This window comes from Ylistrum balloti, unplaced genomic scaffold (genome assembly GCF_031769215.1).
Source record: "Ylistrum balloti isolate Yb309-2 unplaced genomic scaffold, AGI_CSIRO_Ybal_v1 Utg369674, whole genome shotgun sequence".
NCBI classification, from domain to species: Eukaryota; Metazoa; Mollusca; class Bivalvia; order Pectinida; family Pectinidae; genus Ylistrum; species Ylistrum balloti.
In genome coordinates, this window is record NW_026781918.1 from 734,294 (window position 1) to 760,798 (window position 26,505).

The following is a 26,505-nucleotide window of genomic DNA, read 5'->3' on the forward strand; positions in this document are numbered from 1 at the left end:
TTCAAAACTAGCACATGCTAGCTTATAGAAATTTCCAGAAACAGAAATGGTTTTTATATTTCAAATAATGCTAACTTTCTTAGTGTTGTTATTTGGAGGTTAAAACGCAAACCTTCTAGAAGCAGTCATTGTTGGTTGGTAAGCGATATGCGTTAAAGCGGATAAAGTTAGAGGTTTCCAAAAATTGTAATCGAAATGTTCAAAGTAAATTTATTTCTGATAACATTGCCACATGTCTGGCCAAAAGGAAACGCTGAATTATGGTGAGAAGTAACGAAGGATCTCAGGTCTTTGAACATTTTCATTTCATATTCTATCAAAAAAATATTTGAATGAAAACAATGGTAAATAATTAATAACTTTCCGTTTCATGAACACAGAAAGAGACGGGAATAGATTGCAAATTTTAAAAAAAAGTCAATATCTCGATTACTGGAACGATAAACGTATTGGTGAGGCCGCGTCAGTATGATGTGGAATACAAACGACAGAACATTCGTTAATTGGGAATCGTTATTGTAGCTCCAAATTCTTAATGGACAATGATTGAGATAAGCATAAATATTAACTCTGATACGTATTAAAAGAAATATTTCTCAATAAAATGATAAAGATTGGTTATTTCGGCTTTATTAAGCTTGTGATGCCTTGAAACTTCGTACTGTCATACAACTTTATTTACAAAGAAAGCCTTTCAATAAATTATCATCAGAGACGAATACAACACTGTCTATAGTACGGAAATCGAAAACGTCAGGTTTATTGAGCAATTTAGTGGTAAATTATTCTTGTTGATCATAGTGGAAGTAAAATGTTGTCCTTGGTGTTAAATCGCATGCTCTTCCAATGTGATCGATGCATTTCTCATTATCGCAAGACATTGTGTCGTCAAATATCTGCAATAGGAGCTGAAGTCTAGGCAAGGTGTCTGTCACTGTCCTGTTGTTCATGTACAAAATGTAAGGTCTACATCTACGTCTGAAAGGTACATTAAACGCTTAGACAGGATCGTATTTTCTTCTCGTTGATTTAAAAATGCTTTTGGTAGCCACGTGTCATTGAATGTCAAGCAATATAGGACAGGGTCTATTATTGAATCTTAGTGTTAATTGCTTAGAAAAGTGTCACCGGGGACAAATTCTAAATAAAGTAAGCATATCAGAATGATTCATTAGAATAGAAATCAATATTTCCAAGTAAGTACTTAGAAAATCCTGCGAAAAGAACTCTCAAGGGTCGTGTTGTTTGCGACATATAATATGGAAAGTTTGGTTTAATACAATAAATATTTCTTAAGCAAGGCATTGTAACAATATAATATGAAACATGTCTAGGTGCACTGATGTTATGTGCATATGATTCAGAACTTGATACTGGAAAAAAAACATTCTTCTGTTAATGTAATATGTCAACTTGAACCAGAGACCGGTTTGAATGATCACGTCTTTTTTATGAGCTGACAATCGTTTACTGTTGACTGCATTTTAAATCGATAATAAGGAATACGTTCTCATTATCATACAGTCAATTCTCTCAAAATATGTTGTCTGCATTGTTGTTTTGAGTTGTGTCTTTTTCAAGATAAACTAATAGCAAATCGAGAAAGTCTTGGTGTGTCCTTATAGTGTATTACATTACCTGATAGTGTATAACATAACCTTATAGTGTATAACATTACCTGATAGTGTATAACATTACCTTATAGTGTATAACATTACCTGATAGTGTATAACATTTCCTGATAGTGTATAACATTACCTTATAGTGTATAACATTACCTGATAGTGTATAACATTACCTTATAGTGTATAACATTACCTGATAGTGTATAACACAGAACATTACCTTATAGTGTATAACATTACCTTATAGTGTATAACATTACCTTACAGTGTATAACATTTCCTGATAGTGTATAACACTACCTTATAGTGTATAATATTACCTGATAGTGTATAACATTACCTTATAGTGTATAACATTACCTTATAGTGTATAACATTACCTGATAGTGTATAACATAACCTTATAGTGTATAACATTACCTGATAGTGTATAACATTACCTTATAGTGTATAACATTACCTGATAGTGTATAACATTACCTCATAGTGTATAACATTTCCTGATAGTGTATAACATTACCTTATAGTGTATAACATTACTTTATATTTTATAACATTACCTGATAGTGTATAACATTACCTGATAGTGTATAACATTACCTTATAGTGTATAACATTACCTGATAGTGTATAACACAGAACATTACCTTATAGTGTATAACATTACCTTATAGTGTATAACATTACCTGATAGTGTATAACATTACCTTATAGTGTATAACATTACCTGATAGTGTATAACACAGAACATTACCTTATAGTGTATAACATTACCTTACAGTGTATAACATTTCCTGATAGTGTATAACATTACCTTATAGTGTATAACATTACCTGATAGTGTATAACATTACCTTATAGTGTATAACATTACCTGATAGTGTATAACACAGAACATTACCTTATAGTGTATAACATTACCTGATAGTGTATAACATTACCTTATAGTGTATAACATTACCTGATAGTGTATAACACAGAACATTACCTTATAGTGTATAACATTACCTGATAGTGTATAACATTACCTTACAGTGTATAACATTACCTGATAGTGTATAACATTACCTTATAGTGTATAACATTACCTGATAATGTATAACATAACCTTATAGTGTATAACATTACCAGATAGTGTATAACATTACCTGATAGTGTATAACATTTCCTGATAGTGTATAACATTACCTTATAGTGTATAACATTACCTGATAGTGTATAACATTACCTTATAGTGTATAACATTACCTGATAGTGTATAACATAACCTTATAGTGTATAACATTACCTGATAGTGTATAACATTGCCTTATAGTGTATAACATTACCTGATAGTGTATAACATTACCTGATAGTGTATAACATAACCTTATAGTGTATAACATTACCTGATAGTGTATAACATTACCTTATAGTGTATAACATTACCTGATAGTGTATAACATTTCCTGATAGTGTATAACATTACCTTATAGTGTATAACATTACCTGATAGTGTATAACATTACCTTATAGTGTATAACATTACCTGATAGTGTATAACACAGAACATTACCTTATAGTGTATAACATTACCTTATAGTGTATAACATTACCTTACAGTGTATAACATTTCCTGATAGTGTATAACATAACCTGATAGTGTATAACATAACCTTATAGTGTATAACATTACCTGATAGTGTATAACATAACCTTATAGTGTATAACATTACCTTATAGTGTATAACATTACCTGATAGTGTATAACATAACCTTATAGTGTATAACATTACCTTATAGTGTATAACATTACCTGATAGTGTATAACACAGAACATTACCTTATAGTGTATAACATTACCTTATAGTGTATAACATTACCTTACAGTGTATAACATTTCCTGATAGTGTATAACATTACCTGATAGTGTATAACGTTACCTTATAGTGTATAACATTACCTTATAGTGTATAACATTACCTTATAGTGTATAACATTTCCTGATAGTGTATAACATTACCTGATAGTGTATAACATTACCTGATAGTGTATAACATTACCTGAATGTGTATAACATTACCTTATAGTGTATAACATTACCTTATAGTGTATAACATTTCCTGATAGTGTATAACATTACCTTATAGTGTATAACATTACCTGATAGTGTATAACATAACCTTATAGTGTATAACATTACCTTATAGTGTATAACATTACCTGATAGTGTATAACATAACCTGATAGTGTATAACATTACCTTATAGTGTATAACATTACCTGATAGTGTATAACACAGAACATTACCTGATAGTGTATAACATTACCTTACAGTGTATAACATTTCCTGATAGTGTATAACATTACCTTATAGTGTATAACATTACCTGATAGTGTATAACATAACCTTATAGTGTATAACATTACCTTATAGTGTATAACATTGCCTTATAGTGTATAACATTGCCTTATAGTGTATAACATTACCTTACAGTGTATAACACAGAACATTACCTGATAGTGTATAAGATAACCTTATAGTGTATAACATTACCTGATAGTGTATGACATTACCTTACAGTGTATAACATTACCTGATAGTGTATAACATTTCCTTATAGTGTATAACATTACCTGTTAGTGTATAACATTACCTTATAGTGTATAACATTACCTGATAGTGTATAACATTTCCTTATAGTGTATAACATTGCCTTATAGTGTATAACATTACCCTATAACATTACCTTACAGTGTATAACATTTCCTTATAGTGTATAACATTGCCTGATAGTGTATAACATTTTCTATAGTGTATAACATTACCTTATAGTGTATAACATTACCTTACAGTGTATAACATTTCCTTGTAATGTATAACATTACCTTATAGTGTATAACACAGAACATTTCCTTATAGTATATAACATTGTCTTATAGTGTATAACATTTCCATATAGTGTATAACATTACCTTATAGTGTATAACATTACCTGATAGTGTATAACATTACATTATAGTGTATAACATTACCTGATAGTGTATAACATTACCTGATAGTGTATAACATTACCTTATAGTGTATAACATTACCTGACAGTGTATAACATTACCTTACAGTGTATAACATTTCCTTGTAATGTATAACACAGAACATTTCCTTATAGCGTATAACATTACCTGATAGTGTAAAACATTAGCTGATAGTGTATAACATTACCTGATAGTGTATAACATTTCCTGATAGTGTATAACATTACCTTATAGTGTATAACACAGAACATTTCCTTATAGCGTATAACATTACCTGATAGTGTATAACATTAGCTGATAGTGTATAACATTTCCTTATAGTGTATAACATTGCCTTATAGTGTATAACATTACCTGATAGTGTATAACATTTCCTGATAGTGTATAACATTACCTTACAGTGTATAACATTACCTTGTAATGTATAACACAGAACATTTCCTTATAGTGTATAACATTGCCTGATAGTGTATAACATTTTCTGATAGTGTATAACATTACCTTATAGTGTATAACATTACCTTACAGTGTATAACATTTCCTTGTAATGTATAACATTACCTTATAGTGTATAACACAGAACATTTCCTTATAGTATATAACATTGTCTTATAGTGTATAACATTTCCATATAGTGTATAACATTACCTTATAGTGTATAACATTACCTGATAGTGTATAACATTACATTATAGTGTATAACATTACCTGATAGTGTATAACATTACCTGATAGTGTATAACATTACCTTATAGTGTATAACATTACCTGACAGTGTATAACATTACCTTACAGTGTATAACATTTCCTTGTAATGTATAACACAGAACATTTCCTTATAGCGTATAACATTACCTGATAGTGTAAAACATTAGCTGATAGTGTATAACATTACCTGATAGTGTATAACATTTCCTGATAGTGTATAACATTACCTTATAGTGTATAACACAGAACATTTCCTTATAGCGTATAACATTACCTGATAGTGTATAACATTAGCTGATAGCGTATAACATTACCTTATAGTGTATAACATTAGCTGATAGTGTATAACATTAGCTGATTGCGTATAACATTACCTGATAGTGTATAACATTACCTGATAGTGTATAACATTACCTTATAGAGTATAACATTACCTTATAGAGTATAACATTTCCTTATAGTGTATAACATTACCTTATAGTGTATAACATTACCTGATAGTGTATAACATTACCTTATAGAGTATAACATAACAGTAAAAGCGTGGTGTAATCTAGAGTATATAAAATTTAATGCCATCATTTGCACTTAATTGACAGTAGAGCATAAAACTTCCCAGTAAAAAGATTTCTTATATATAAGATATACGAAACAATGGTCGTTATGAACAAGATTGACTGTAACATTACACTTGTAACGTGGAGTGTTATTGTTACAGGTTTTGTATAATTACACTAACAACATTAGTGCCAAAATCAATAGTATTAAATTAATAATGTAAAAAAAAAAACTGAGATTTTTCACAGATAAAGGGTCCGATGTGAGTGTTGTTAGAGCAACGTTGATATACTGACATGGCCTATCCTCTATTTAATCTTTCTTACATATAGATGACTCATATTACACTTATTAACAGTATGTGTGTTCATATTACACTTATTAACAGTATGTGTGTCTCCTATCAAACAAGGAAGAATTTGCTGAAGTAAAATAAACACAATCCGTACGAACGAAGACAAATGTAATACCGCAATTATATCATTTGACAATTGGAACGGAACGACCTATTGTAACGTTCATAATATCGATAACATAACAACAAAGATAAATGTGGCAAAGCAAAAAAAATATATATATATCCACATGAATGAGCATACCTGCTGTCGTTGAACCAAGGATCTGTGTTCATACTTTACCTTTGCTTGGTTGATTTGGAGTTTTAGTTATTATTTTGTTAATATGGTTGTTATTGCTTCATTGTAAAATTGTTTTCTATGAAATAGTGCTACCATCCTGATTTTCTCTTGTCTTCTAATTTCTCAAATTATTGTTATTACGTACAGTATAGTTATATAAGTATATCTAAGTATAGGATGACGCAGTTTCTCAATCCACCGACTAATCCGTCGGACGAAATCGATGAACAAATTTGTTTCCTCGGAAACAGAACTATATAACACTCTTGATCTTCCATTCATTGTTTTAGTAGCATTGATATAAATCGGTGTTATTGTTTATTGGAATTTGTTGTTAGTACCGATTTGTATAAGATTGAGTTTCTCCAAATAAAAATGTTCGTATTTCTGTGATAGACAATGGCCTTTTGTCATCAATAGAAAACATCGGACTCCTTAAGATGACAATGTGTGATTTGCAAGACCAGATGACTTTTATTTTTTCTTAATAGATATGTGTCGACTGATATAGAATATGATTCTATGTGTATAGCATGCACAGTTATAAATAATAACTCTAAACTTCATCTATTTTCCTACTTGACACTTGCGAAACAAGCGATTTGTTTTATTAACTTGTAAAATGACGTTGAAATGATTAAGATGTGTTGTTACATTCACAATGATAAAGTATAAGATGCATTGAATAAAAAGTAAAAAAAAAAAAAGAAAAAAAAGTGAAGTCGATTGTTTGGCGTGAAAATTATTTCTTTACAAACGTAAAGAAATTTTTCCAAAATATTTTTATAGAAAAAGATATTGTTCTTGTAGGGTAGCATTGTTTTAAAAATGCCGAGTATGAAAAAGTGTTTAGTAATCTTTGATCATACAATGTCACCATTAAATTATTTGTTATCACATCCGAAAAAGAAATATTGGTTTTCTTTTACGGATTAATGACAGCGTTGGGACAGCAGTAAAGGGAAACGTCTACCACACACGACACTCACATAAGCGATCTGAGCGTTTTGTCAGCATGTCAAACCCCAATGGAATGTCTCCGTTACTCTTATCTTCAAATGAACCATGATGAATAAAAAAGATGGAGAGTTTTCCCACAAGATATTCTTTGCGTGATCTTACAGGGTGAAAGTCTGCATTCATGACAATTCACAATATTCATTGTAACTGAACCACATATGTTCCGTTTAGCTATAATATTCCAGGCACAGATAAAATATTTAGATAACTTGTATAATAAACTATTCGCTATTCCTGTCATTGTACTCTTCTGCAGCAAAACAGATACATTGACGAGAGTGCGTTTATGTTTCTTAATGATTAATTTGATATCTATATCTCATGACATCTAGCTTTGTTTTAACCGGTCCATGAAGCAATTGATGACATATACCATAAGTAATATATTATGGAAATTTTAGAAAAAAATATTATGTTATTGTTAAAAGTGATTGACATGTGTGGTATTAAGTGAATCATCTTTCCTGTCTTAGAAGCGTTAGATTGTATGCATTTATCTGTGTATCTGTTGGCTAACTCAGGTAAGTACAAATTAAGTTAATGTTTATAAAATCAATTTGTCAAGACATTAAAATCGTCCATTTACTCTTGTCAAACGCCACAGAAACCAGAAGGATGTATCGAAATCTTGTTTGAAGCTATATGCTTTTCCCTTTGGAGGATCAAAATGTTACCTGGTCTTTCAATATCCACGAGATATTAGATATTCGATATAAACTCTTTATTGCGGGCTCTAATGTTCGAATGTTTCAAAGTTCGCGTTAAGATAATAAATGTTTCAAAGCACCCTCTGGTATTTCATGGTCTCTAACATGGTATGGTTTATTGCAATAAGAATGCGCCCTTTAACCATAGCATTGTCATCCTTGCTTTGCTGTGGTATAGATTTACCCCAAACCGGATGATACATGTTGCTTTAACTATGAAAGTAAGCAAACTTGAAATATAACTTTCAAAACCTTCAAATGTCATTTCAGGTATGCAAGACAACTTTTTAGGCCACAGAACAAACGGACATCACTTTAGAAATGGATAATGATGGTGAGATGTATTTCAATAGAGTGCGATTAAAAATTAAGATGCTTTCCTTGTCAGAAATTAGGGTTGCAGCTTCAAAACGAGTGACAAAAAGAACCAGTATAGTCGGTAAATCATGATTTTGTCTTCAGGGTTCTCGAATGGTTAGCTATATATCACAATTTCAAATTATTCAATATCGAAATTTTAAGATTCATTTGATTTGATTTAAAACACCTCTGGGTGTTTTGACAAATATCTCGGCCAATTTCGATTTTCCTCATTCGCCTTTTAGACTTCAACAATTTAGACCTGCAGCATCCCTGACGAATTATACATTGTACAAAAAAAACCCCAAACAATTGAACGAAACTCTACAATACAAATTTAGAGGTACAGTATTGTAAAATCTAGACGCGGTGCACGAGTAAAGTAATTCAATACGTTTTATAATTGTTTTAAACATCGGTTGATTATTTGAAACAGTGCCACAGTTCAATTAATCAAAACGTGGCTTACAGATATCGGCAACCATCGGGGCGTACGTTAATAAGCCGAGTTCAGCAGCAGCAAACTCAAAGCATTGTGCAAAAAGACATAAACAAGAAATGAAATATCGACATATATACAGAAACATAATATGACCAGTCTGATATGTGTCCTTCATTAGCCTGTGGCTCAGAATCTTAAGAACTTTGTTGATACATATGCTTTTAAAGTGTCATTTGATGACTTAACTGTAGACGGATCTGACAAGAACATGAATTATGTTTCATACGGTTAAGTGTTTTAAAATAATATCATGATCACAGTTTCGTACAAACATTTGTTAATTAAGCTAAGCGTCATACGTCCTTATTGTGCTCCTCTTCTTATCATAAGATACCATGACGACTTTTTAAAGCACCATTTATTGATTTTTCGGATTTCCCTTTCAGCCACGGATAAATAAATGTCATTCATGTATAGAATTAGACCATGTGACAAATTCTTCACAAGTTGAATTCAATATACATGAATTACTAACCAGTTCTCTAGTCAACGACGGTTGACAAGTTTTTATAGAAATACCTCCAAAACATTAACAAATTGGATTAGACCCGACTTTTTGAAGACAGAACAATGAATTATTGTACTAGATTTAGAAAGAGCATTATCACCCAGAAACTTAAAAAAAATGCATCTGGTGTCCTCCCATCCCTGATAAATATTCTCAACTGTAGATATATATACATAGTACAAATGAAGATGAATCAATATTTACTTAGATTTAGAAGTTAACGAAGTACTCTACTCAATGGTCGGGGTAACATGGCATATACATTGCACAATAATGCACGTTATTTCTGTCCGCTATACTCATTAAAAGTATAGTGACAAAGATTTCTGCAACATCCTTGTACGATGAAATAATCTCAAACGACAAACAATGGATGCATCACACAATACATATCTTACCTCAACACCTCAACATCCAAACGCATGGATAAATGTTCAGTACCATTGTACATATAAACTACCTCGAACACTGGATCAATCAAGCATATGATGTAGGCCATTGTCAGACTCTAAGGTGTCCCATGTGCTACACATCTTCACAATAATCAGTGGTGTGTGTTTGATGTAGCGCTTGTGATTACTTCAAGTCCATCTTAAACTAATCATAGGGAATTATTAAGCTCCAATATAGGTCAACCAGACACTAAATATGGGTCAGATAAAGACTATGGAAGAGACTAAATGTTATGCCTCTTATGTTATATCTCTCCTGTTATTTGATTCACATGTCAAATAAGGCCATCAGTGCTGTAGCTATCCTCTCTACTAGGTGCCGATGTCGACGATGTGATATCACGAGTTTCACCAACTCAAATTTCCTAACTTGAGCTTTAAATACCCAAAATACACATTTTTACAAATCTACGAATAACAAGCTAACTGTAAAACCAAACAAGCAAAAGAAAAAAAAAAGAAAAAGAAACTAACAAAGCCAACAGCGTTCGATTAACCAATATAAAAGTTTTCAAACAATGCAAAAACATCTAGGATCTTTCTGTAACGTAACGTAATTTAAAGTCAATGTACCCGGAAAGTTTACGATGGAAGAGTAGATAAAAATCGATCTCAAAATTAACCATAGAAGATCAACATTCTTATCAAAATTTGTATTTTGTTTCGACGATTGAAGACAGTTTGTACTCGTTCAAATTACTTAATAGTATCTGTCATGTCACATATCTATAGTCTAAACTCAACTGAGTTGACGTACATCCGTAAAGTGACTGAAAAAAGACCCCAAAAACATGAAGACTACATGATATGTCTTTATGTTCAGTAAAAAGCCGAAAACTGCAACCGACAATTGAGCAACATGAACTAGCGTTTTCACCAGATATCACATTAATATGTATTGGACTGCTAGGAATGAAGCTCGAATATATCTACCCTTTTCAATGATTTTTTTTCATTTAAAGAAGACGCTAAATCCATTGTCAGTATGTATCTTACATACATATATACATGTCATCATGAAATGATACTGCTCCCACAAATAGCTCTCAGAGCAGTTAACCAGTGCTCTAACGGTCTGACAAAGTAACCATTACAGACACAAAATGATCTATTTAGACAGGGAAACCGCTGTATATAAAAGTCCGTTGTCTATTTACACAATCCTGTCTGTATCATTATTCAACATTCACTTACCTTAATAAAACATGATCCGTTTGCCTTCTGTGACGGTATGTTTATAAGTAATAGTGCCTACAGGTATCTACCTTGAAACCTTACCAATGCCCCGTAGATATGCTGTCTGCTGTTTTATGTGCTCTGGGTTAAATACCACAGTATGTGATTAAAGACGTACAAATACCCTAGTTCCCCTCTATCAAACCTGTATCCGTCATTATCCAGACACTTGTGCTAATATAACAATACCAGAGACCAGATGTTTCAGATTAATTGGAATGGTGAAAAACATGCAGCTTAAGTAAGCACCAGTTTGTTTTATTTGGATTGTTCAGCTCTATGGGTAGTAAAAGCGCTTGGCACGTAAATCTGAAAGCAATTCGATTGTACTTGTTATTGTGGTGACTTATGTTGGAATAACTTGCATCCTATTCCCTGTGTTACAAGTGAATAGTACCTTTTAACACAGCTTTAGAGATAAATACAGTAGACCCAAATAATGGATTCAATTGCATCATGCCGTTGTTTCGTCCTACTAGGACTCGACAGTGATGTTAAGGGCCTCAATTTTGAAACCTAAGACGCGACTGAGGAAAATGCAAAGGGATAGAAGGAATTGTAAAATCTAGATAGGTTGTTACACTAATCATTTGATAAAATAAATATCGTTAATATATATCAGATAATTTTAAAACAACGTCAAGTACATGTGTGAGTTCTGAATCTTGCCACTATTTGAATGAATTAAAACGTAGATAATTTATTTTAAAAACATCCCCTGACAGGTATCACCTGCATCTGGATAAGACTGTGCAAAAGACGCACAAATTAATAACACCTTTTATGAAAATTTGAATATAAGAAAGTATAGCAAAACAACTAATTAAATCTAATGCAGCATACAGCTGCTTGATCCTTCTAACACTCAACGCTTGGACTCCACAGCTGCTTACTAAAGTTCCATTCGTTTTAAGCACACATATTTCTCTCTCACTAGAATATACTTTAAAATTTCCAGTCCTGTCGGAATATTTAACTGCAGAACGCCAAAACAAAGTTCAGCATAGTATGATATTCTAACTCGTTGTTCTGCCGTATATCTGTTGTCCATCAATATAAGATATATAGTAACTGAATATAAAATGATAATAAAAATAACAAGCTGGTTCTACCTCCAAGAAAGATCTCAAGAAATGGCATATAAAACGAAAATAACCATCACAGTGGTCTTAAAAATGTTGGTTTACACCAATAAAATTGAACACGTAATAGCCGTACATCATGTTGTTGGTCTTAAGATGTTGCGCGAAGCGCAGCCAAGACCACCTGCCGGTTTACTTAGGAATGACTTAAAGTCTCCAACAACCATTATGACGCATGCATAGTTAATTAACAGGGCAAATGAAATAATAACAAAGAAACAGAACGAAAAGTCAATTGTCAGTGATATATATAACTTAACTTAGGGAGTGATTGCTCTCGAAGCGTGAGGTATGTACATGCTATAAGAGCACGTGATTTTTCCATATGCTTAATACCGCATTGTGCTGGAATGGAAATCAATCATATAACATCAGTATATTCAAAATTGATTCTGTTCAAACCAAAATTATTTCGGACGTCTTTCCAAACCAAAAATTGATCAGACCAATATAATATACGGAATATATGCTTTAGAGAGTCTTACCTTCTGTGATGTGCCTCAATGTTTCTTGGGATTAAATTACATCCCAAAGTACAGACATTTCTAGAAAAGTTATCCTCATGAGGAAGAATGCGTTCTTTGGATGATGGCGCCTTCAATGCTTTATATTCACTAGTTAAAAGGCGGCTTATCTTCTGGAAAGTCGTCTTAATGAACGCTGAGAATGGGTTGAATCCGGGTCATAATCCCTAGTGACTCAAACAGGCTCGGCAATTATAACTATGTATACAAGTAGTTTATATTGCACGCTAGTTTGGGAGTTCATGGCCTTACACGGTAAATAGTCAAACGCTAGAAATATAAATCCATTTTAATCGTATTTGGAAATTGATCAATGGCAAGCCTTGTCCTGAAAATAAATACGCCAACCAAACAGTGGTCGACGTTACTATAAATGTGTTGTCTTCATATCGTAATCCAAGACCAATAGAGTGTGACGATTACATCCTGAAGTTTAAATTAATCTAATAAGATAACAGAAGACCTGGTGTGCAATTGTGCTGAACGGCCTTATCTTAACACAAACACTAATCGTCTCTCTGAAATCGAATACAGATACAGTTATCTGGATCAAAAATACTACACGATTACCTGGTTCTATACAATACTGTTCTTAACATAAATATGCATAGAAAGAATGTAGTGCCTAAACAACAAGAACATACCACAAGTCAACATAATCATTATACAAACTATAGTTCAATTAAACCAGGGCAAAATATAAAATATTTACACGGAGACTCCTGTGTTTTATAAATATGGTATTTCGTTTATGTGTTACATTTTTATAGTCAAAGTAATTCTGTTTACCTGAGATATGTAGACTGTAGATAGTGATGAGGAGAGGGGTTTAAAACAAAATTGTATATCGTCTTTATAAATCCATTACATACATGTTTGTTTACAACACCATTTCCCACATGACGGGAAGGTTGTTTCACATGGCTGTATTCGTTAATGACTTCTCAGAATTGAAAATCAAGGACACGACAGATTCGTCTACACCTGCTGCTTATCTCAATCTTTCTTTACAAGGAGACCAACGTTTACAGCTTTTAACAGAGCTTCATGATAAGCGTGATTATATCACTTTCCCTATTGTGAAATGTCTATTTCTTGATAGCAACATGCCTGAATCCCCTGGCTATGGTATTTATCATGTCTCAGTTGATTCGTTATTCAAAGATCTGTTTTCTATGTCACGATTTTCATGCAAGATGTCGGCAACTGAGAAACACTCCCCAGAGAATTTCGAAAGATGCTGGTTGATGAAAATTATTGGGAAGTTTCCACAGCGATTTCAATGAGAAATATTGCATTTTTTAGTGATGTGATGCTAGAAGTTTTTGATGCTCGATGCCAGTTGGTTCCGTTGTTGTATACCTTGTTTTCATTTAAGAATGTGACGTTACTGAATTGGATTGACTTAGGATCCAGGGTTAACATGACGGGTCTCGTCGATAAAGAGGAAAATGTTTACTCCTCCGGAACACCCGGCCTTATTCTTCTTGTATTTTTCAGGACTTTCTGTGCAGATCTTTATTTTGTTAATATTTTGCACAAGTTTTATTGAATCGGAGTTTGAATTATTATTCGATTTACATGTGTTTTTATTCTTTCTACAACGGACCAAATTGACGATAGTGGACATCGGCAACGAATGTCTATGACAACATGTAAACATAACGAAGGATGTTCAATAATGATCCACCTACACGCAACAATAGGTCACCTCACAGACCGTCCGAGACGTCCAACCGAGAAATGTAAAACCCACCACTTCATGTGTACTTTACTGGTGCCTGATGCTAATGTTACCTACAGTATCACATGCATGTATACATGTATTCACAATATCAATCGATCGATCACAACACACACTTTAACTCTTCACTATATGGGTAACATTAAGCGTTTCCATCATTGACGATGGTAGATTTGATAATTCAAATTCCTGAATATACCTGCATTTATATCACGAACGATAGTACTGTGATGTGTATGCTGTTCTATAATCAATACTGACTGAAAATACAATATATGATAGTAACTCGACAAAGTTTTCTATATCAAACATATGTCTTTCGTTTAATAGCTAGATACACAAGTCAGACTGTAAAATGCCTGTGGCATGATTGGGAATAAAAGACATTCTTAATCCAATACATCGTCATGACCAGAGAGCTTTATTTGCCATATTTGTATGTACAAACAAATTTAATGTTACTGTTTGCTTGCATATCTTCTCCGGAAAATCATGAAAAAGAATATCAACCTATTTTAATGACTCCTGTTGGCCAGACCATCGAGACAGTCTCAATATGGAATTAAATTGAGTACTCAGGGGAAGTCATGTGGTCTTGTAGGTGACCGATTAACTTTCCTCATTCTATCTCTGAATCTGGCCCTAGACGCCTCAGTGAAAGGCGAGTACATTCCATTGTGTCACGCGACTGCGTGAGGTGAGATTACATCTCACTTTTGTTGCTATCTCATCATTTGACTATACTTTAAAATCATCTATTCTACCTATCTTGTCTAGAAGATTTTTCTCCGGTGAATATTTAATTATATTAATTCGTTGTTTCTATCTTGATACAGCAAACTTCATTATTTGGGACTATCTATTTTCACATTCCTAACTTCTGGTATTTACAGTCGCAGATAATTCGATATTCATGGGCTTGTTCCCGACAGCACGATTTTCGTGCAAGATGCAGGCAACAAACGAGAGATGAAGGTCAGTGAAGATTATTAGGAAGTCTTACGGTCGTCATGATGATCTCTTTATATTCCTTTGTGTTATAGAACGCTTGACGTGTTTGATGCTCATTAGTTTAATGTGGGTTCCATTGTTGTTAACATTGTTCTTATTTTTGGAACGTGACATTACTTATTGCACTGACCGAGATTTATATGGTGGTGTCGTGGATGAAGCAGAAATCTCTTCCGAAGTACCTTATCTAATTATTCTCTACGTTTTTCAGGAATGTCTATGGAAATATGTCCTTTGTTCATATTTTCCTCTTAGAGTTAGAATAAATATTCTGTTGAAATGTTCGTATATTCTTTGTTGTTTCCAAATTGAAGGGTGCCATTTATTTGTGCCCCTTTATAATCACCATAATTACAGGTAAACACCCTACGGACGTGTAGTGCCACATTTTATTCATTCTATTGATGGCACGGTTCAAAATTCACAAATACATATTGAATTAAAAAAATCTTAAATATGAAATTAGACTTTGACATTTCTTTCGGTCACTTTTGATTGTCCTCAGTCGCCTCCTAGGTTACACAATTAATGTTATTGATATGAATGATGGGTCCTGGAAGGACGAAACAACCGTTTGTCTAATAATTCATTATTTGGCTATATTGTATCTAATTCTAAAGTATTTAAAGTTGCTACACCATTGAGTATCTTTTGGGTAATCTTTGTCAAACATCAGTCATAAAGCATAAATCATAAATCAATCAGGATGTCGATGTGTACCGATATCATTTTTATTCTACATTGCAGTGCAGCAGTTTTTGCCAGCTATCAATACAAACAGACAAAACTATATACCATCTAAATACCTACTTCTTTTCATCTCGTGATTGTTGCTTATGTCGAGAAAACGCTGTTAGTCGAACCTTTTATAATGCAAAACAAAATAAAACCTCGCATTTTTTGGCGAAGCACAATCACTATTCTTTAGCACATACATGTATGTCAGAAACGCTTCCTGCGAAGTTACGACATAAGTTTTCTGTCCTTTTATTTTTCAGTAATCGTAAGCATGTACGGTTGCCTACATTTACGAAACATTTTTTCAATGTCGCGCCAAGGAATTCATGATTTAGCTTTCGATCATATGAACAAGACTTGTTCATAACACTGTGCTACATGCCAAGCATACTCTTCCTAAATATCATTTTTATCCTTTACTCGTAATTCACCCAAACTGAACTCAAATATTTTGGTATAGACATTTTCAATTGTAATTTTTTCATAGAAATAGCGGTTTCGATTGCCCTGTAATTTATATTCACGTACGTGGCTACAATGCGTTGCAATGTTAAGTATAATTATACCTCCATGCTGATATTTGATAAACATTTTTATCGTTTGTCTAACAGCTGTATATATAATGGACATAAATGTGAAGAACATTGATTAAAAATAAATTTTATGATAGTCATTAAAGCACGTGAATACTTCCTCTGCCATATTTCCATATACATAAATCAGGCATGTGTACATACTATCTATACACCGTTTGTGTCTCTCGTGATCAACACTCCGGGAAGTCCATCAACGTTATACATATTAACGCATGTGAAAAACATAGGGTGCCTGAATATTTAATCACATATCTCACCTAGAATATCAGAGGGAACAAGGACCACAGTGAACATTCTTCAATTTCTTTCACGTTTTAATGCACGCTTCTCTCTATTCAAATGATTAAAACATTAAATATACGTTACTTCGAAAACTTACGATTGTAGGTGAGACAACATCTAGCGAGAGACACGGAGACGCACAACACAACTTGCGACCAAACAGCCGGAAGATGACTGATGGTTGTCTGTGAGACAACACCTAGCAAGATTCGTGAAGACAAACAACTTGCGACCAAACGATCCCAACACATACGGTCGTCGTTTAGATAGCGAGAGTCATGAAGGCGGAAAACCTGTAACCAACCAACCCGAATGACGACAAAGAGATTTATAAAAATTGCTTTATAAAACATAACATGGTATAATGAGATTGGCGAAGGCTTGATTCCTTACTCAGCAATTCGTCATTGGTCATGTAGAAAAATGTCATTCTTGAAAAGGAGAGAACAAAAGAAGAGAAATCGAAATTACAAGATTCAAGATTCTTATTATATCGAAAAATATTCATTGCTTATGAAAGAGTTGATTAAAAATGAAATCCCACTAAAACGAAAGTAGAATTGGAATCGTATATTGTATATGTTCATATCTGTAAAATCCAAGAAGGTTTTAACATCATTTCCTACAAATAGGTAAACATTTCATGGGGATTTCGGTTTGTAGAAATAAAATATTTTGATAACGATTAAAGTAAGTTACACTATACGCAGGGCTGCACTAAGATACCACATAAAGCTCAAAATTCAAGAGCTGATTGCAACCGTGGCAGGAACAAACTTTTGATTATGTGTGCATATTTCATCAAAACGTTCGTGCATTTCAATTGCAGAGGACATAACTTGTCAATCATTAATCCTTACAGGTTGCATTTATATTGCTCCTATGATTACCCAGCTGATACATGCGCACTGGAGTCTTTTCTGTAGTGATTAGATTGCCATCCACAGACAACGATTCCTCATTATTTTTTTTGATTCGTTGTTAAGACTGGTGTGTTTTTCATCATTGTTTTCAAACCAGTTCCATTAAGACATATTGAACATCAGGTACATAAAATGAATTATTCAAAACAAAATTTGATTAGCGTTGGTGTACTTTGTCGCATTATTTGCCGTATTGAAAAATACTGAATTGGTGAATATATGACACAACATATCTGATTCCATCGTATATGATTATATCATAAAGTGATTTTGTGTACACTACTGAAAACGGAAATGAATTCTATGTGATTTACCACCATAGATCAAGCATAGACAGTTAGGAATAAATTTGAGTTGTATAGCATTATTGTTAGATCAAGTTTTCTTTGAAAGGAACATGACTCTTTTTTACATCTTATGAATAAAACATGCATCACTATAGTAACTGTGATGCGAGCCAGCTACGAATGCCACCGGTCAGTATCATCCAATTACAACTTGGTACTGTTTTATTGTCTGATTGATATTTATTAGACAGATCGCTGATTGGCAATCTATTGTTAAGACAATGCTTTATCTCTATTGATTAATATCATGGAGTATAGATCACAACTCATAGTCTGCATTGAAATGAATTTTCTTCATTCCACTAGACTTTCCCATTGTCATGTCCTCTCGAAGCATTATCCGGAAGCCTTATTTCTTTTACAGTTGTAAGTACCGGGATGGTTAATTGTATAGATACGCCAATATGATTTTGAATCCAATATACAAGCGACGCTTTTGCCGTAGCATTGCAACAAAAGTGGTGTCATAGACACTATATTGTGGTATAGTTACTCAGCAGCATGAGAGACAGTATGCCACTTGTTATATATAGATAAAATATCGTATAATATAAATTCCAGGTGACAAGATTGATAAAAACATTATCATCATCAGACTACCAACTGAATCATAAATATTGATTTACACATTAAATATATTCAAAATATTTCATTAAAATATTAAACATCAGACTTTTTAAAGTTTGTACTTACTGTCTAAGCAGGCGGTGTTGTTTAGGGCAGAATTCTCACAGTCTTGTATGATGTGTTCAATGACGTCATCATCACCATGTATCTCACAGAGTGGCGATACTGATTCAAATCTGGATGACAAAAAGGGAAATACTATTTTAGTAAAGTTGAGTGAGAACGTCCATGTTATAAAAGAAACAACATTCTCGTACTTCGTGTACACTGGTTTATATTGATCAAACGATTTTACAAACACGCCTAATGAATAAGAATATCGAAAGGACTGACATAATGAATGTGTGTCTACGTGCATAGGTATTGAAACAAACTTTATCTTTTAAAAGGCCGTTCACTTAACTCTCTTTCGCAGAATGTCTACATGCTTCGTTCAAATTGATTCAAATAGTGGCGATGTTTAAAATGTACCTACCTGCACGACATTCATTTGAAATTATTCAATATCGAAAATTATGAAACTTATTGAAATTGGGGTAAGCACACCTCCCACATCGTTGTCCTTTACTAAATTTTCCTTTTTTCCCTTTGTATTCTATTTATTATATTCATCATCATTTTATAGCTTATTTTAGCTGACCAATTACGGATTTCCTTAATCGACTCCTCGGTTTCAACTATGAAAGCTCTTTGGATCACGGACGAGTCATTGAAGGACGAAACAACTGATGCAGTTTTACCAGTTATTTGGCTGTACTCTGTCTAATAAATAATGAGTGTTGAAAGGAGCTGTTCACTGTTTGTCTTCTGTGCAATATCCCAGAAGATTGTTAATAGTTAATAAATACAGCAAGACAAGTGCAGTAAGGTGTGTTTAACATGTGTGTTGTGTAGATATGATAGTTCAGCAACGCTTGGTTGTCGGTGTTAGAAGTACATGTGGTAATACGGAAACACAGATGTTGTGGCAGATATACGGTTCATACTTTAATATATTAATGGACATACAGGTGCTTTTTACCATATCTTATGACACATTTTTTTTTTAAAATTACATGTGTAATCAGGGCAATCTGTATTATTAAATAGATTTTGGAGAAACAATTTACATGTCGCAGTTAGAAACGCAGGTGTTAGTTCATAATAAATTTCATAATTCGTTATGGGAATTTAAAAAATCCGCGAAAGAGTTGATTTTAACGTGCTGATGAAGTATCTTGAATATTACGTAATGTGGATGTAAATGTTTATATAATGATCATCTAGGTTTTATCATATAGATATCGTGATAAACTCGGGAGTAAGTTAACACATGATATTTAGTATATTATAATATATAGCAATATATGTAACAGTTTATGAGATTTTTTTCTTAACGAAATATATTGCATATTCCTTTAGCAGCAGAGTTCTTTTAAGCATTGTTCGAGCAGGAGTCGTACAAAGTGATTGTCCTAATGTTATGTATGAAAAGTTATAAAAAATATTAGATTGTTCAATGAAGCGTCATCTAAGAAGGATATAGAGAAATACATAAATTAATGTAAAATGGTAAATGGTTTTATACCGTAGTATCAGAACAAAATCTCAAGAGTAAAGATTTGTCACATATGATGATGGCTATTACGTCAGGTCAGTCCATCGTTCTTAACCCAATTCCCGTTTTTGAGAGCATGGCATTAATGGTATTGACTTAAAGTCACAAGACAAAGAGAAGTTACTTTTCATTAATATCTGGTCTTATTCTCTTATGCCTTTATGTAAGATCTCTGTGAAAAACACATTTTTCATCTTTTTCTTCATTTTCACATAGTCAATGCATGAAAGAACACGATATGCATTATGGATGTTTAAATAGAAGTCTGTTTAATTGTCAATTTGAACATGAAATGTGTAACATCAGTATTGATAAAGCAGCCTAACTCGAACCATCTCTGCTGGATAATGATAGCTAGGTGTACGACTAACAGAATCAAAATCGTGGTTATAATGGCAGTCATTTTAATCACACAAAATAGTTAACAGTTTTGTAAGTCTGTTTGATCTCGAATTATTTATAAGGAAACAATTATTCGCATTTATGCTGAAAGAACAATTTCCGAAAGGTAATAAATACATGAAAGAAAAATGTTTATTAATATAAGAATTTCCTGGAATTGCGTGGGCGCAGCAGGAGAAAAGATTACATCACATTGATGTTATGATGATTTGGTATCTTCAAAGATACAGTGTAATTAGCTGTATAAACTCGATAAAGACAATGTCATAGGAACTCATCTAACTACTTGTTATGCCAAGGATTACAACCAAATTGATGTGCAAGCTAATGTTGATACGCAAGATGCATCTATTTTTGCATAATTGCATTAAAACGTTCTCTCTACTGTGCGCTGTTTTGCCGCCGTAAATAGCTAAACGGACGTATAACATTAGTTCATTCAAAGTCTCTTTTTCTGTGCATACAATACAAAGTCACAACAAATTTATGGTATTCCGTACGTATTGAAACATGTATTTGCACTTAAATTTGTGATTAACATGTTAAAATTTCATTAAATTAAGCAGCAGTTTGTAGGGTTGACATGTATAATGTAGACATAATACCACCATTTCCATTCACATCTAGCCTATCTCTGAATAGGACCATACAATATGTTACAGTATATTTTTAAAGGCTGATTTATGAAGATCTGTTCTGGGCACAAAACCTTGACCTTCATGGCACATATGTATTCATGCTATCATCCTAAATATGTTTCGTATTTTATTTCATATCGTATTGTTGTTACAGGTCAATAAAAGCCAGCGGGAAAGTAGTCTCTTATCAAACATTTCACAATCAATATCTCACACATAGTATTTCTCAAGGTTAAAAGATATGCATGAATGACAGATATGTGATTTCTGTTGTGTGTGACATTGATGATGTTATGATATGTAACCATTAGAGATGTCCATGGACCATTATAATGGTTATTCTTCAAATATGATACATACAAATGTTTGAACGATTTTTCGATGCCAATTTAATTAATTATCAGTATTTCCCTGAATTTCATCATATATATCATTTAAAATCAGCATGAATGTCATATTTTCTTGTAGAGTCAAAGTTTGGATGTGATAGAATTTAGGTTATTGATATATGTATCGATATGTATTCAACGTAAGAACGAATTACAATAAAACAATTAATGTCTAAAATCTCTTGTTGTGAAATGTGCAATAGTATACCTAATAGCGATTTTTACATTAAAACGATATAAAATGTTCTAACATTACAACAACTACCGACAGAGAATTGATCACAATAGTAAACATAAGTAAAAGATACTACCATCCTTCAGGAGGTGAACGTTTGGTTAACACTCATATGGGTGCTTATATATATATATCGTTAATACCAGCGGGACCGCTTATTCATTACGTTTGTCCTGGTTTCAGCGGATGAGCTGAAGCATGGAATTTTTAACACTTGTGGATAATTCACAGTCAAAATAAGGTCAAGTGAAGATATTGTTATCTCAAGATACTTTCATTAGCCACTTTTTAATTTCTAACAGAGACCTATTCATTATCAATGCAAAGATACATATTCAAGTATCCTATGGGAGATGAATAAGTATATTGTTCATATGCATTTACGATATTATTCCCAAAGTAATCTTACCCTTTACAACATCAGTTTCTATCTTGCACGGGGCAATACACTTTCTTTCTCCCAAATTATCAATGTTCAACCATGTATCACTTCACATAATTAAGATCTAATAGTTTTACCACAAGAGACGTTCTCAAATTCGGCATCCCATGATTTTGATTTGCATGGAATATCATGTTACCATTCAACAACAGTTATAACATACATTGAAATTGGTTTAGGCTTTAAGAGAAATGGGCGTCTTATAACAGAAGAATATTTGTCGGTTTGGAAACATTCACACACCTCATTACCACTCATATGTTGAATCAGCTACAGTACAGTACTTAAATATATTGATATAATATACCACACTTACTAACAGGTCATGTTACTTTTGGTTAGGAACCGTATAAGTAAAATAGTACATACCATATCATATATGTAAATCTAAAGTCTTCAAAAGTTCTCCTTATAAAAATGAATGTGAATGTACTTAAAAGATTCTATTACTATAGATACCATAGTGTGCAACAGTGAGATTAGTAAAATCCTTATGTGTAATTTAAGAGTTAAGTTATTCTTTAGTCATTAAGGAAATAAGTCTGATTTATCATTTTTCAAATCAAATTTAACTACCGTAAAACATTCAAAATAAGCGATATGTTCAGGTAAAATTTAAGAAATGCTAAATAGGTGAATTAGATTGACAAACCTTATAAATGACGGTTACTGTGTTGTACATATCCAAAATCACACGACCATGATCAGGAAAAAGATTGACTGCATGATATGCCGTCCTGTGTTTGTCTAGGACAACGATCACTACAGCCTAACACATTTATTACTATACCAATTGGTTCTATACAAACAGAGAAACTGTGCTGATGTAGCTTGGACCTACAAACATTAGGAATACATCAGATGCTGGAAAGCCATTAGCAGAGATAGATCTTAAATCGGTCCACGTGTAAACGATTAACAATCACACTAGATGCGAGTTTACTGGCTATCCGAGTCATGGACTCCAAATCAATACGGTCTTGTTGAAACCACGCAATATTCACATAATAAAGTCTTAACTAGTACTAGAATGGGGCGTTCACACAGTAAGTATTGATAAAACTACTACAGCAGAGTACTCACACATGCAGAACAGACGTCTTTAACTACTTTGAAGTAATTATATCGCACAGTCTTGTTAAGGTATTAAGAGTTCTTTTATATCACAGTCTTGTTGAAACTACTACGGAATATGCGCCACTTTTATACAGCCTCATTGAACGTCTGTTGAGAACGCATATAGCACAGTCTCGTTTAACTATTAATGATATCTTGTATAGCTCAGTCATGATAAACATAACAAATACATTAAAACAGACTCATAAAACTACAATTAAGTATTCAGATGATACTCTGTTCAATATTCATGAAGTACTCATAGACATGATCAACCTCTTAGTTTTTATATGTTACAGGCTTGTTCGAACTACTACATCCAGGTCATACAATTTTGTAAGACCTTTTGTCGCGGTTTAAAATAAAATCAACATTTTACTGGGTATATTTCTCAATTGTTTACGTGTTGACCTCCTGTGAACAATCTGGCCGAAAGTTAATTTCACTGTAAAGCATTTGCCATTAGAATAAAAGAAATGTATACCTCAAAATTGTTCTGTGAGTTTTAAAATGTTTGTTTTAATAGGAATGTCGGAAATGGAACATACGGTAGATTCGTTTCTCAAGAAAACAAACAGCAGTGGATCACCTAGCATGGAATCGTGATAAGAAACACGTCCAGCAGGCATGTGCATTTCAACTGAATTAAGTTGACAGCAAGTAATTCCATACTTGTAATCCAATATCCTCTATGTTCGTACAAAAATATTATTGATGGAAACGAGATTATTGCCTGATTGATTATCTTACCAGTATATTGCCTCACATGTTTCATCAATATCAAAACACAATCTATTTCGAAACTTCGATAACAACAAAAACAGCAGGTTTACATTGTACTAACGGGCATCGAAAACAAATATCTTCATTTCGCAGGAGAAAATATTGTCATATTGGCGACCATGAAACATAAGAATATCCAAGTTTCATTTCTTCAATCCCTGCTTTTTAAAACAATTATCTGTCAGCTGTTGTCACATTCCACTGATTTCATAGTACTGATAACATCCTCTAATGCCAATCCAACTGCGATATGTAAACATCAAAGGCAGGGAAACCAGGGAGGTTGCTATCCAGAAATGGAAAATAAAGAAAAGAGAATGACGTTTATTATACAGCTATATGGAAAACTGTCAAAGCTGATTTTTCGACGAGAGAAAATCGAGGTATAGCCCAACTTATGGTACGGTTGACTGCCTGTCCTTTGCCCGACAGTAATTCCTATTGAGGTAGGCTTTCCACTCTGCTATATGCTCATCAAGTTTCTAGTTTACTACAGGGTCATTCAGTTTATACTGTACCACATGCTCATCAAGTTTCCACTGTTCCAAAGGTTCGTCAAAAATGTTACAATACAATATTGAATGATACTTAGGCCTAAGAAAATATATGATATTGTCATTGACGTATGTGAAATCTAAATTGCAACGAGGCTTTGATTCATGTCGTTTGTAAATATCGGCTATTGCAAATATGACAACTTTTTGGAAAGATATAGATTCGCGAAAAAGCATATTTGATTCTACACATGCAAACACCTTTAATATTATTATAAATTAATATCTTAATATCTGAGTATTTGAGAAGCGTCAAATTCTTCCACATAATTGAGAACAAAACTATGAAAAACGTCATAAAAATGATGCGTCACATGATCCACATGATTGAGAACAAAACTATGAAAAAGTCAAAAAGTTAAAAACGCGAACAGTGGTTCTAAAATACATTACTTCACAGATAAGAAACTGAGGATCATGGACAGATTTATTGTCAAATCACTGGAATGTGTGAAGCTGATACGAAAAAAAACAAAAACAAAAACAAAAAACAAAAAAAAAAAAAAAAACCCAATACAATCATATCAATACAACTTGGGTCTTCTGTTTAATGGACGACGCCAGCAATGCTGATCTTGTTCATTCCAAGTAACGCCACCTTCTCAAATGGGAACAAGGTACATAACAACGGAACGAACCAACAGTCAAACGAATAGAAATAAAACGTGTTTAACATTATATAGCAAACAGAAATAGAATTTTTCTCGATGACATAACCACGAGGACAGCAAGACTTTCCAATAATTTTCATAAAAATGTATCTCTCGGAACCCAGTGTTGCGAGTTTGTCTGCCTGATATCGACATCTTGATAGTTGTGATAATGAGAACATACCTTAGCATATCGAATCAACTGTAACATGTAAACTACGCTAGAAAAAGATCCAAACAAGTGACTGATGTAGAAAAGTCTGGAAAAGAAAATCTCTCATAGAAAGAGGACGAATGTGCTCTTCAGCTGGAATACAGAATTTGTAGTCTGCAAGAAAAATAAATTAACGTGTCCGATATTTATTTGACATTTTCATTTTCTTTCTGATAAAAACTTATCATTTTACAATAAGCTGAGATTAAGGTTGAGGAAATT

The 26,505-nt window shown here is 32.9% G+C and overlaps 1 protein-coding gene across 2 annotated transcripts in view; it reads right to left on the minus strand.

Annotated features, from left to right (window-relative positions):
- LOC132563204 (glycine receptor subunit alpha-2-like) overlaps positions 1-26,505 on the minus strand; it is a 57,094-nt gene that overhangs the window by 17,318 nt on the left and 13,271 nt on the right. Inside the window, exons 2-3 of one of the 2 annotated variants that reach the window (XM_060227967.1) lie at positions 19,330-19,439; positions 17,464-17,659 (exon numbers count right to left, since the gene is read on the minus strand). The gene's annotated coding sequence lies outside the window, so the exon portion shown is untranslated. The remainder of the gene's footprint in view (positions 1-17,463; positions 17,660-19,329; positions 19,440-26,505) is intronic. The other variant, XM_060227959.1, reaches the window with a different exon arrangement.